Source organism: Prunus persica, chromosome G3, assembly GCF_000346465.2.
Source record: "Prunus persica cultivar Lovell chromosome G3, Prunus_persica_NCBIv2, whole genome shotgun sequence".
NCBI lineage: Eukaryota > Viridiplantae > Streptophyta > Magnoliopsida > Rosales > Rosaceae > Prunus > Prunus persica.
Window position 1 is genome coordinate 7,762,709 of NC_034011.1, and position 13,986 is coordinate 7,776,694.

At 37.2% G+C, this 13,986-nt stretch overlaps 1 pseudogene; it reads left to right on the forward strand.

The window, feature by feature from the left end:
• On the forward strand, positions 1,010 to 3,375 carry LOC18782096 (annotated as a pseudogene).

The window sequence follows — 13,986 nt, forward strand, 5'->3', positions numbered from 1 at the left end:
CTCTCTATTTATAGAGAATGAAAATCTCTTGTAGCAGCACATTTCCATGTGGATGTACGGTACATTTCCATGCCTAAGTCCTCAAATAGTCTATCTTGCTGCATATCAAACTTTCTTCATGTGCTGGCTGCTGCACTTTTAATTCATCCACCTGTTACGGCAGCCTTTGCTTGCCTTTGGCATTTGCAAACCTCCAAGAGGTTTTGCTGCCAACGTTCTTCTTTCATTTCTTTGCATTATTCTTTCTCCTTTTGGTTGCTGCCCATTCCTCTTTCTTTTCTTTATCTTTCTCTGCTCATCACGTGTTGGCATATTGGCATTTTGTGTCAGCCAACATCATTCTTTATACTTCTTCCTATTCTTTTTCATTTGCTGTCTGCACACATGGTGGGCTGCTGCCCAAAGTTGCTCCCTTCAATCTTTCCAACTCATATTTGCATAGAAAATTCCACCTTTTCTCCTCTATTACAATTGGTTTTAATACATTAAGAGGAATTCTTTCAACTTTAAAAATCTGAAAACCAAACTTCATAATGTAAAACAATGTTACCAAGAGGTGTGGTAACAAGCAGAAAAAGAGGTAGCACACAAATGACTCTACAATAGGATTAAAGCTCCCAATGTATGCTAGAGAGAGAGAGAGAGAGAGAGAGAGAGAGAGAGAGAGAGAGAGAGAGAGAGAGAGCAAAAGGCCCAAGAAGGGCAAAGATGACTCCAAGTAATTTTGCCTAAAACAAAATTATGCCTATCTGTCGATTCCATGCAGAAAACGGGCTTGACAAAAACTAGATTATCTCTTTCCAATTAAAGTCATGTGGAGCCTTGAAATTTCCAACTAATATTAAGATTCTGTGCCTGTCGATCTACTGCACATGTGCCACAGTTAAGCTGCCATTAGCAAAGTCCTTCGGAAAGCACCATATAAAAAATGGCGGTGTTATCAGCTTTAAAGCATGTATCTCTTGGGGCGTCTATAGCCTCTAAGATTTTACATTTATTACTATCTTCCTTAGTTTCCATTTCCACGTTCACTTTTGATCGATCCTGGTTGTAGTCGTGTATTTGTGTTGTAAGTTGTGATCACAAGAAGGAGGTCCTAATTTTCTTATATTCTTTTCTCATAAGGAAAAGAACAGTGTGCTCCTATTAAAGACCAAAGAAAAAAAGAGCATTAGAAAAAGAAAAGATGACGGAGAAGGTGACTGTGAGCGTAAGGGAGTCAACGATGGTGAGGCCTGCCGAGGAGTCGACGCCTCGGGGCTCACTGTGGCTCTCCAACTCGGACCTAGCATTCACACCCTTTCACACGTCCTCTGTTTACTTTTATAGAACAAGCGGTGAGCTCAACTTCTTTGATCGGAGAGTGCTCAAGCAAGCGCTCAGCAAGGTCCTCGTGCCCTTCTGCCCCATGGCCGGTCGATTCAAGCTAAATGACCAGAATGGCCGTGGGGAGATTGATTGCAATGCGGAGGGAGTGCTTTTTGTTGTGGCAGAGAGCAACTCTGTCGTTGATGATTTTGGCGATTTTGCGCCCACTTCCGATTTCCTTAAGCTCATCCCCGCCGTGGAATACTCGGTTGGAATATCCTCATATCCCCTTTTGGTGTTACAGGTATTTAATAATGATCATCCAAGGTCTTTTATATTTTGTAAAATTTGTATATGTATATACTTATATTCTCGTTGCACGCGCGTTACTCATTGCATCATTTTGATCTAGTTTTGGAACCGAATAAGATGTTTCATTGAATTTTGTCATTTTAAATTATCAAGTCCTAGGTCACTCTCGTTCGCCTCTGCGGTCTCGTCATGCTCCAAGTACCATCGAAACACCACTTTTAACTCTTCTACTCTCCATCAGAAAACTTTTGTTCTATTTTGAAGCATATATGTTGTCTGCAAAATCCAAACCCACTCACATGTCATCAGAAACCCAAATTCTGCAATTTTGAGCAATTGCAACTTCAAATCCAATCCAGTCTTTCCGAATCATCCCAACCCATCTCTATATTAACGTATTTCTCTTAATTTTAAGTCAAGTTCAGTAATAACAAACATTTTCTATTTGCATCTCTGTACCAAAAGCTGTGGTTCTTTTCTGGTCACACAACCTGTGGTGCTTGAGAGAGAGAGAGAGAGAGAGAGAGAGAGAGAGAGAGAGAGATTACCAGTAACCATATATTTATATATGGTTGTGTTTTAATTTCTACGTATATATGCAAACGCAGGTTACGTACTTCAAATGTGGTGGTGTGTCGCTGTTGGAGTGGACCACCGCATTGCAGATGGAGCATCTAGTCTACACTTCGTAAATACATGGTCTGATATTGCTCGTGATGATCTCTCAAATATTAAACCACCCTTCATGAACAGGATGTTACTTTGTGCTCGAGATGCACCTCAGCCAGCATTTCCTCACGTTGAATATCAACCTTTTCCACAAATGAAATTAGCTTCTGATCATCTGGAAAGCACAAGTAATACTACTGCCTCGATTTTTAGATTTACGCGGGAGCAGCTCAACATCTTGAAAGCCAACTCTGCGGAAGATGACGGCGGGAATATTAATACAATCAAGTATAGCACATTTGAGGTGTTGGCAGGGCATATTTGGAGATGTGCTTGCAAGGCACGTAAACTGCCAGATGATCAAGACACCAAAGTACTCATTCCCATTGATGGACGGTCTAGATTGCAACCCCCACTCCCACCCGGTTTCTTTGGCAATGTCATTTTTAGAGCCACACATATTGCTGCAGCAGGGGATCTCCAGTCCAAACCAACATGGTATGCTGCAAGCTGTGTTCATAATGCTTTGGTCCAGATTGATGATGATTATCTCAGATCAGCCGTTGACTATCTTGAGCTTCATCGTCCTTGTGTTTCCCCACTTGTTATGGGGGCCCTGTTGATCAGGTGCCCGAATCTTTGGATAAACAGTTGGGTTAGGCTGCCGATTCACGACGCTGATTTTGGTTGGGGTCGACCCATTTTCATGGGGCCTGGCACACTATTTGACGGGATGGCTTTGTTGTTACCAAGCGCAACTAATGATGGGAGTTTATCCCTGATGATTTCTCTGCATTCTGAACACTTGAAATCATTTTCCAAGTTGTTGTATGACATATGAGGAAATGTCACGGTTGAAGAAATTTGGTGCTGTCTGGTTTGAATTGCTGTTATTCCCCTCATCTTTATGGGTGTTCAAATTTGAAGTTGTGTATTGGTTCGTGCACGTTGCTTGATTGAGTATTGAAACTTTTTTTTTTTCGAAAGTATGGTGGACTTCTTGTCCACAATGCTGGTTGTGTTATATTGTGATTCTTAATAGAGGATTCTCTTTCTCATGAAATTAAAAGAACATTGGAACCAAAAGAGTAGGAGTCATAAAGAGGTTCGAAAATTTTGTAAAGAGATTACCAAAATAATTAGAAATCTGAACACCCCTCAAAGGTTACAAAACTCTTATTTCTAGGCCTATAGATACATCCGTTAATGATTGTACTTGCAGAACATACATTCCTAATGTAAAAATCGCTATTAATGATTGTATGTTCAAAATGCAAATTTAAACCAAGTAATGAATGTACAATACGAATAGACACTGTACAATCAAGTATGTTATATGATTCATAATGCACTATTACCTCTATGAATTTTGGCATCTTTATATTAGAACAATATGAACTTTGGTTCGTATCTAAATGTAGTGTTAAATTACAAAATGGGCATGGTCGGACCTCTTTATTTTTGGACCTGCTTAGGCGTGGATAAAGGTTATCTGGGCTTTATTTTTGGCCTTACTAGTTATTTGCTTTTTTGTTGGGAGACCTTACTTTTATTTGGTGTTAACAGAAGCCCCCTAAGTCCTAAATTTGGTATCAACAGAAGCCCCATAAGTCTAAAATTTGGTGTCAACTGAAGCCTCCTAAGTCTTAACTTTGGTGTCAACAGAAGCCCCCTAAGTCCTAAATTTAGTGTCAACCACACCACTCTTTTCGATCCAATATGAAGTCTTAAATTGGTCAACCACGCCAAAACCCCAAGGAGTAAAATACTCCTTCAAGTTCTGTTAGAGATTCCTATATAAAGACTGCTCAAAGTCAATACGAACACATTTTTTATTTTTTTTGGTCTGAAACTCATCTTCAAAGATTACACATAACTCATTTAAAAAAATCTTGACATATTATCTTTTATTCAAAAACATATTTCTAAATAGATTCCAAAGATTTCAGAGATTTCCAATGAGATTACTCAGAGACTTCAAATCATATAGGTCACAATAGCCACTTATTTCCAATATGATTACGAATTCGAGTCTAACTTCCCCAATTGACGCATATTGTTAGAGGGCAATGTGGTCCACCCGTCGTCCCTTTAGGCCTACCGCATGAGTGCAAAATGGGCATGATCGGGCCTCTTTGTTTAGGGCTTTCTTAGGTGTGGATAAAGGTTTTATGCGCTTTACTTTTGGCCTTTTGATTCCAATCAATTACTTTAAGTGATAGGCCCGCAATTGACCTACCATTTCCTCTCAGCTGGTTGCGTTGCTTGCCTCTTAGGGTACCTCCCATCTTCCTGTTCAAATTCTGGTTATCGAAACAATTCCAATTTCAAAAACTTATATGGCGTTAAGTTTGGTGTCAACAATGGAGTTTTGATTTTATGTTGCATGTTTAATAATTCTTTATTATATATATATATAAACAAATGCTCATGAGTCCTAGTTTTAAATTTTCTATCAATATATATGGTCTAATTCTTTTTACAGTATTTCATTAAAGACTTAGGAGGCCCATTATTCATTTTGTATATAAGCCTTAAAATCTCAGAGCCGCCGGTGCATAAAGTAAAGACATTCAAATCGGAATTATAACTATTGGCTTAATGTCAATTTTCCTACCCTTTTCCCAGAGGGGCATTGTGGAGACAAAAATATCACCAGTCATGCCCTCACTCAATCCGCACACAAAACATGAAAGTAATCTTATGTGGAAAACTAGCAATTGAACTTGTGAAAAAATAGTGAATGGACTTGGATCAACAATGCCAAAAAAAAAAAAAAAAAAAATGTATGCTGCTAAGCAACAATGCTATTATTTAGGAGTGGTTGCGGTTCGGTAACCGCGAATTTTTCTTTGAACCGCAAACCGATATACTATTTCCGGTAAGGTGATTTTTGAAATTGCAAACCGACCGCATTTTGCGGTTTACCGCAAACCGCAAAAATCGGTTGATTACCGTGAATTAACGGTTTAAACCTATTTGAATATTTTGGGCCTAAATTAGACAATTTTAGATCTTTAAGTGTGGTCCTTTTGTGTCAAAAAAATTCAATCTTCCACACTTTTAAGCCTAGGTTTGATGCTTCTTTTGAAGCTTTTTGAGTTCAAGCATACGTTAACCAAAAAATATAAATCACAACCTAAAGAAATAAATTCATGACCTCAACTTCTCAAGCATATATAAATTTACAACCTAAAGAAATAAATTCACAACCTCAACATCTCAAGCATATATAAATTCACAACCTCAACCTCAACTTCTCGAGCATTCACAACCTAAAGAAAAATCCAATTCAAAGTTAATTAAAGTTAGAAACCAAAAAGAAAATGCAATGCAAAATGAATTAAAGTTACAACCCAAAGGAAAAATCCAATTCAAAGTTAATTAAAGTTAGAAACCAAAAGGAAAATGCAATGCAAAATGAATTAAAGTTACAATCCAAAGGGAAAATCCAATTCAAAGTTAATTAAAGTTACAAACCAAAAGGAGTGTAGGTGGTGGTGAGTGGATTTTATTATAAGAAGAAACCATTCTTTATGAGTTGGAGTGGAGGCTGTGTTTTGGGTGTATCGGTTTGTGTTTGGGGGGATTAGAGGCATTATGTGTGTTAGAGTGGCTAGACTCCAACTATAACACAACACAACACAAAAGCAACAACATAAAAGCATATTAATAACATATTAAACTCAACCAAATTAAAACACAACATCTAACTACTAAAATGCAACTTTTTTTAAAAAAATATTTGCGGTTTGCGATAACCACGAGTTGCTAAAATCACATACCGCAACTGCAACCGCAATTTTCAGTTGGTTTTTAGCTATTGCGGTATAATGTCGGTTGATTTTTGCGGTTTTTCGGTATAACATGCCACCCCTACTATTACTAGTAAAAGTGCCACCGAAAATATTATCAGCACCTGTATGTTGCTTTGCTCTTACTTGAAAAAAAAAATACATGAGAGTCAAACAAGGACTAATAAGGGGCAAAGACCTATCCCAAATGACTATTTTTTATTACGAAAGATTCATCCCAATAATAAGTAATTGCATATTAGGGGTGTTGTTAGAAGCACGTTAAATTTTGTATTGAAAATTAAAGTGCATTATGGAAAAGCTCTTGAAATTGTGAGAGTGATTTAAGACTCATAATCATTTTTAAAATTTTCTTGCCGAGTATGTCAATAACGTCTTTCATTGTGAGAAAATGGTTTTAGTCGTTCCATAACAATGCCTAACAAATGTGAAATTGGTACTTAGGTGACGAGGGGTAAAGTTAAATGCTATTCAAGCGGACACAGCGATCTTCACACACTTTAAACCTTGACCAAATATACTTATGACTAGTCAATTGCTAGTCTTGAAAAACCATAACCAAAAACACACATAGAGCATAACAATCTGTACTTGCAAGTTTAGAAGATTATTAGTGACAACCTAGGCACTTAGAATGTAACACCCCGAGTCCAAATTTAATTCCTATTTTAAATTATTTAAATGAATTTACGAATTTACCCTTAGGGTAGGGGTAAATTGGTCAATTTCTTACCCAGAAAGTGTTTGGGGCAGTAACTGGTATTTTTGGGTAGGTGGTACTAAGACGAATTCAAAGACACGCGGTAGGCTTGAATCGGAGTTGTAACGAAGAAGTTACGGGCAAAACACTATCAGTGGCAAAATCGTAAATATTTTGAAGTTTGGGTTTAAAATATCTGATCTCTCTCCCTCTCTCTCTCTCTCTCTCTCTCTCTCTCTCTCTCTCTCGCGGCTGAACCCCCCTCCCCGTTTCGATTTTTCGCCGGAATTTCAGACGGCGAGAACTTCGCCGTCCGACCTCCATTTCAGGCCCCGTTTCTTGCAAAAGCTTCCTCTCTTCCTCCTCTACCCAACCCACCCCTTTTCTCCGATCGAAAACCCGACAAACGGCGGTGGCAACGACGTGAAAAATAGCCAAAACTGCCGACGTCACCGGCAACGTTTCCGGCCATCGCGAGCTGCGCCGTCACTTGGAACAGGTAGCTCTCCTTCCCTTCCAGCTGTTTCCTAGGTTGTGCGATGACAATGTCCACGGTGGTCGTCAGATCGAAGCCGTGAAGTTCTGGGTTAAACCGTGAGTTTTCAACGCCGATTCCGGCCCCTTGCCGTCCGAATTGGACTTGGGTGTAGTTGAATAAAGTGTTCCACTCGTCGAGTAGAACCTGTAGCCGGAAGGGTGGCTTGTAGTTTGGAGATTTTCTAGCGAAGCTTTATCGCTTTGGACACCCACACGCTGCCGGCACGTGGGCACTGTAGCAGAGGGGCATTATTGTCCCAATGCGACCTCCTGGTTGGCACGAGCACGTAGGATTTTGCGGATCTCAATTCGGACATCGTTTGACTATCGAACGAATTTTTGCATATTGTGCGTTATCCGGGTTCGATAGGTTCCGACCGTTAGATCCTTTCCGAATTAAAATATGTTATTCTAGGTATTCCTAGGATCGTATAAGAATTCTCGGATCGTGAATCGGAACCCCGGATGTTCCGATTCAATAACTTAAAGTTTGCGTTTTATAATAACCGTCCGATTGTGCGATCGTAAGCCATCTAACTGTCCGTTTCGGACCAAACTTGCGAGACGGGTATCTTAGACCTTGTGAAACCTTTAGGAACTTTCGGGTTGTAAAACGGAGGTCGTGGGTCCCGTGGGCCCGGTTGACCCAAATTGGGAAGTTTGACCACTGGTTGACCGAGTGTCTCCTGAAGTTATTCCATCGTCCAAATCGGGTAGTTGGATCTTAGAACGTCTCGTTCCTAGTACACTTACTAGAAACCTGGGAAATTAGGATATTTAATTTAAAGTACTCGTTCGAAACGTTTCGTATTAATCTCGTATACGTATTCTGAATTAGGTACTCCGACTACGCATACACAGCAGGCGGGACCCTCTCAGGGTCAAGCAGCGTGGGACTACTTGTGAGTGGACTTTGTTTTCAAATCTTGTGCATGGTTTTATTGATGAAAGATTTATGCATAATGTTTTTAATGATTTATTGAATATATTATATTCATGAGTTGAATTTGATGTTTGTATAGTGCTTTGGCATAGTTGGGTATTGAAAGTATATTTTATATGAATTTTGGGAAATATTATGTATGATGTTTTAAATGGTATTTTGGATATATTATTTATGAAATTGTTGAAAGTGATATTTTTATGAGGCATTGAAAATATATTTTGGGTTTTGACGTATTTGAGTATCTTGAGTATGAATATATGGATTTTGGGGATTTCTATATATATTTGGCTATGTGTGAGGTACTTGGGTTGTTGAGATGAGATTATGGAAAGTGGTCAGTATAGAATGTCAGTTTGGTGTGCTGTAAGCACTACCCTATGTACCTCCCCGGATGTGGAACTTGGATACGGAGACTTGAGATACTTGGAATTGTCGGGACTCGGGGCATCCTTGACGGGATGTTGCTGTAGACCCTTAATTGGGTAGTCTGCGCTCGTAGGACTGATCACAGACGTACGGATTTTGAGGTTATCGGCAGTACGCGCTGGCTGAGAGTTGGTCCCCCAGTTGGACAGCTCGTTCCCTAGTCACATGGTGGATTGAGGACTCATCACGAGGACTCTGCCAGGGTGACTAGTCAAACAATCCCCCGGTTGGATTGTTTCCCCGGTACAACTAGGTGATGGTTATATTTATACTATATATATATATATCTCTCTTATATTATATATTTATATCTATTCATTCATTCTTGTTTTTCGGTGTGGATACTTCCTTGCCGGTCGTGCCAATGGGTACGCTTTCGAGAGTTTGGTTGTGGGATTTATAAGTTTTTGGATAGTAGGTTTTGTGAAGCGTTCGTTTTGGATTTCGGACTTGGAATCTGGTATTGATTTGTTTTGTTATATTATATATATATATATACTTGAGTATGACGGTTTTGAGATGCATGGGATTTCTTGCATGGTTTTCTAAACGGTGGGGTTATATTACGTTGGTTTACACTGAACTGAATTTATTTTTGTCTACTCACAATTTTCTGTTTTGCGCCCCCCCAGCCAGTAGTTGACTGAGCTCCGCAGTAGAGCCGGATCGTGCGCTTCCGAGCCTTGAGTCATCGTAGGACTCTTTCTTCATGTTATTTCCTTTGTACTCTGTTTTGTTGTAATTAAAGTCCTTAGACATGCTCTGTTATCGCCCCTGTTAGGGTTTGAATTGTGAGGTCGGAGGCCATTTTGTTGTAAACTGTTTATTCGTTTCAAAGCATGCTGCTGGTTAGGATTATTCTGTATTTTTATGCAGGTTGAATTTTGTTGGTTTGTTCAATTCACAGGGGAGACTCTGCCAAAATTTTGGTGGAGAGTCTCGGTTTTTAGTAAGTGGGCCCGGCATCGGGAAGATGTCGGAATAAAGATGGGATTCGCTCCGGTCTCCGGGGAAATTCCGGGGCGGGTCCTGTCATAGAAGGACCCGTTAATCTAGGCATCCCCTGTGCTAGCAACACTATGGTAAAAGTGTGTGGAAACATCATAATCAAGTAAACAGCAAATAACAGATAATGATGACTAGTCAACCGCAAGAACACAAACCCATAAATGCATGAATATCATGCGATGACTAGTCAACTATCAAGAACATAAACCCAGAAAATAACAAAGCTGCAAACCAAAAATTGTTCACCCACAAACCTACAACTGGGAAAAACTGGGGGTCATCAACAGACCAGGCAATCCTCTAAGCGAAGAAAATTCTTACAAAGGAACACAAGCAAGCTCAAAAAATCCTAGATCTATTTAGGAAGATAAGCTATACCTCCTTTGTGCAATCTTCTTATCCAACTTAACAAAACCAGTAGCTTATTCCTTCATGGCAATGGTAGCTCCTTCTTCGGCTCTTTCATCACAGGGCACCAGCTAGCCAGCTCAAATTCAGATAGAAACCAAAATTTGGATTCAAGGAAAAATGATCAATTTTTTCAAGAAACCATGCTCTTGAAGAAATCAATCTTGAATCTGACCAAGATGTATATGAGGATGTGTTTGTTGTGTATCATGCTTGTTGCATAATTCAGCTTGTCTATGGGGATAATGGGTCATTTATGTATCATCATGGATATGGTTATGCACCATATGACACATATGCAACATCTCTGTTAAATTTACTTTTGAATGTCAATGTCCCTTCCAATTATGTTTAAAATTCAGGACCTTGAGAAAACACCTCTTATGTGAGAAACTTTTTTCTATCCTGACATCATTGTGTATCATGTTTGTTGCATATTTCAGGCTGTTTATGGGGATATTGGGTCATTTATGTGTCATTTCAAGCGTATATGGGGTAACTTCACTTCATCTTTTTTTTAAAAAAAAAATGTTCCTCACCCCTCTGCCTCCCCCTTTATTCAAAACAAGGGCAACCATTATCCCATTTCAACCTCTCACAACTAGAGCTAAGCTAAAGCACAAGGGAATTTTGCAAAGAGGTATATTTAATATGTGCAGCTTATTTTAATTTTGGCTATTTAATTTGGGAATTTTAGGAGCTTAGTTTGATTTGTATTGTGTTTATTTAATTTGTGCAGCCTTGGTTTAAAGCTTTGGTTGCCTTTGCGATTCGACAAGGATTGATTTCGTGATTGCTGTGAAAGTAATCAAATATAAAAAAAAAGAAAAAGAAAAAGAAATTGCTTAAACACGTTTGGTACTTGGGCATTTTTTGTTGAGTCTAAATGTTAAATTGCGACTTCTTTTTTTCTTTTTGGTTTAATATTGGAATTTTAGCAGCTTGGTTTTATTTTTATTATGTTCATTTAATTTGTGTAGGCCCTTGTGTAAAGCTTTGGTTCCCTTGACAATTCAAATATGAAGAGTTGTTCCTAGGAACTTATAGTAATTTTACGTATATTTTTATGACTTTTAAAAATTATAAATTTTACAAATAACAGAGAAATGACATGTCATAATTGCAATGCTACATCAGTACTTGTTTGCCACCAAAATTTCGTAAACGCTTCAAAAGGATTCGCTAGAGCTTCAACATTGCTTCATCTACTATTCACTAAAGCTTCATAATATTATTTTTATTTTTGGCTTAAGTGTCAAAATGGTCCATGTGTTTTAACACAATGGCCAATTTAATCCCTGTGTTTTTAATTTGGCCAATTCGGTCCTTGTGTTTATGATCATTAGCTAATTTAGTCCATCCAGTTAAAATAGTCGTTAAATATGAACATGATTGGTTTTTTTTTTTTTTGAAAACGTATAAAGCTTTTTTAAATTAAAAAAAGTTGAATTGATTTAAAAATATTAAAACTTCAATTAAACTAACATAACATTAGGGAAAAAAAAAACTTGAAAAAATGAAGGAGGCGTAGTCCGGGGAGGGGAAGGGCTGCTTAATGAGTGGAGTAGTGGGAAGAGGGGTTGACCATTGCAGGGTGGGGGTGGGTGATGAATGAAGGCATACAACAGAAGAGGGAGAGATGGGGGTTGGAGATGGTGTGAACGATCTGGGAGCCATGACTGAGGATGGGGCAAATGGCTAGGCAAGGGTTAGGTTCTGGAAGATCTTGCTGGGAGCTGGTCAAATAAGGGTAAATGGCTAGACAATGGTTGAACTCAAATAATTATGTTTTTAATTAATGTTTAAATAGTTTTAAATTTTTTTAAACTTAGATTTAAAAGAATAGATCACATTGATTAATAGTTGTAAACACAAGGACTTAATTAGCTAAATTAGAAACACATGGACTAAATTGACCAACGTAATAAAACACAGGGTCCATTTTAGCATTTAAGCCTTTATTTTTTGACTAAGTCTTCATTAGTGCTTTTATGAATGTTTTAAGATGAACTCAAAAGACTTGGAAAGTGTAGCACTGAGTTTGTAGAATTTTTTGTTCTGTAGTTTTTGGCTATTTAATGAATTATTATGATTTTTAGAAGAGTGCACCATGAGTGCTTCTGACAAGCGACATTTCGTGTAGCGCCACGTGTCAACAAGGTTTTATTTTGTGTTTGTTTATCTTTAAAAATTCACAAACAATTAATTTTTAAAAAAAATCCTTAATATCTACAAATTTTATGTGACATTATCTTCGACTATGATGTGCAAAAATCAAAATTTGACTTTAGAAAATTTGAATTAATAATTCCAGGAAGAGTTGTAGTGAGGGAGTTTGAGTTTGATAAAGTATTTGAAACTTTTTTTATCTCAAAATATATTTTAATGCTTAAAAGATGAAGAAAAAATCAAAAGGAGTTCGTAGGATTTTTCGGTACATATTTATGATTTTTGGAAATTAAAGCATCGAAAAATAGTAATAAATGGAAGAGAATGACAAGTGGAAGCACCTAAATGTTGCATCATCAATGCTTCAGACAGGTATCATTCTCACGTAACACCACAAGTCATCAGCGATAGCACTTCTCATTCTCTTCCATTTATTACTATTTTCCAATGCTTTAACTTCAAAAAAGTCATAATAAATCAGAAAAATACACCAACAAATCCTATGAAATCATTGCAACATTTTTTTTTTCATCTTTTATGTTTTAAAATATAACTTTGACTTATATAAAATTCAAATAATTTCACAAAGTCAAGTTGCTTCCATACTAACAATAACACTAAGTTGAAGATCACTAGTCTTCATCACTACAACTCTTCCTCCAATTATTCTTTCCAATTTCTCAAAGTCAAATTTTGATTTTCTAGTATCCTAGTCGAAGATAATGTCACAAGGAATTTGTAGGAATTTTCAGTGTATTTTTCTAATTTTTAAATAATTTTCTGTGAATTTTTTAAGATAAACTCACAAAAATGAAACATGAATTACACGTGGACCTATGAGATATTGACACCCGTTGGAAAATCTGACGACGAACCCATCAGCTGCTGCCATGTGTCATTATGTTTCATTTATTACTATTTTCCTATATTTTGACTTCCAAAAATCATAATAAATTCATAATAAATTTGAAAAATTCACCAAAAAATGCCTCGGACTCCTTGTGATATTTCCAACATCTTTTGAGACTTAAAATACAATTTTAACTTAGAGAAGAATTCAAATAATTTCATAAAGTCGAGTTTGCTTCCACACTAACAATAATACTAAATTGAAGGATCACTAGTCTTCATCAATACAACTCTCCTTCCAATTATTCCTTCAAATTTCTCAAAGTCAAATTTTGATTTTCGAGTATCATAGTTGAAGATAATGTCGCAAGGAATTTGTAGAAATTTTCGGTGTATTTTTCTGATTTTTTAAATGATTTTTTATGAATTGTTTAAGATCAACTCACAAAAATAAAACATGAATGACACGTGGACCTATGAGATACTAACACCCATTGAAAAAGCTGACAATGCACCCATCAGCAGCTGCCATGTGTCATTATCTTACATTTATTACTATTTTCCTATATTTTGACTTCCAAAAATCATAACTAATTCATAATAAATCTGAAAAATTCACCAAAAAATACCCTAGACTCCTTGCGACATTTCCAACATCTTTTAGGACTTAAAATATAATTTTGAATTAGATAAAATTCAAATAATTTAACAAAGTCAAGTTGCTTCCATACTAACAATAACACTAAGTTGAAGATCACTAGTCCTCATCACTACAACTCTTCCTCCAATTATTACTTCAAAATTTTCAATGTCAAATTTTGATTTTCGAGTATCATGGT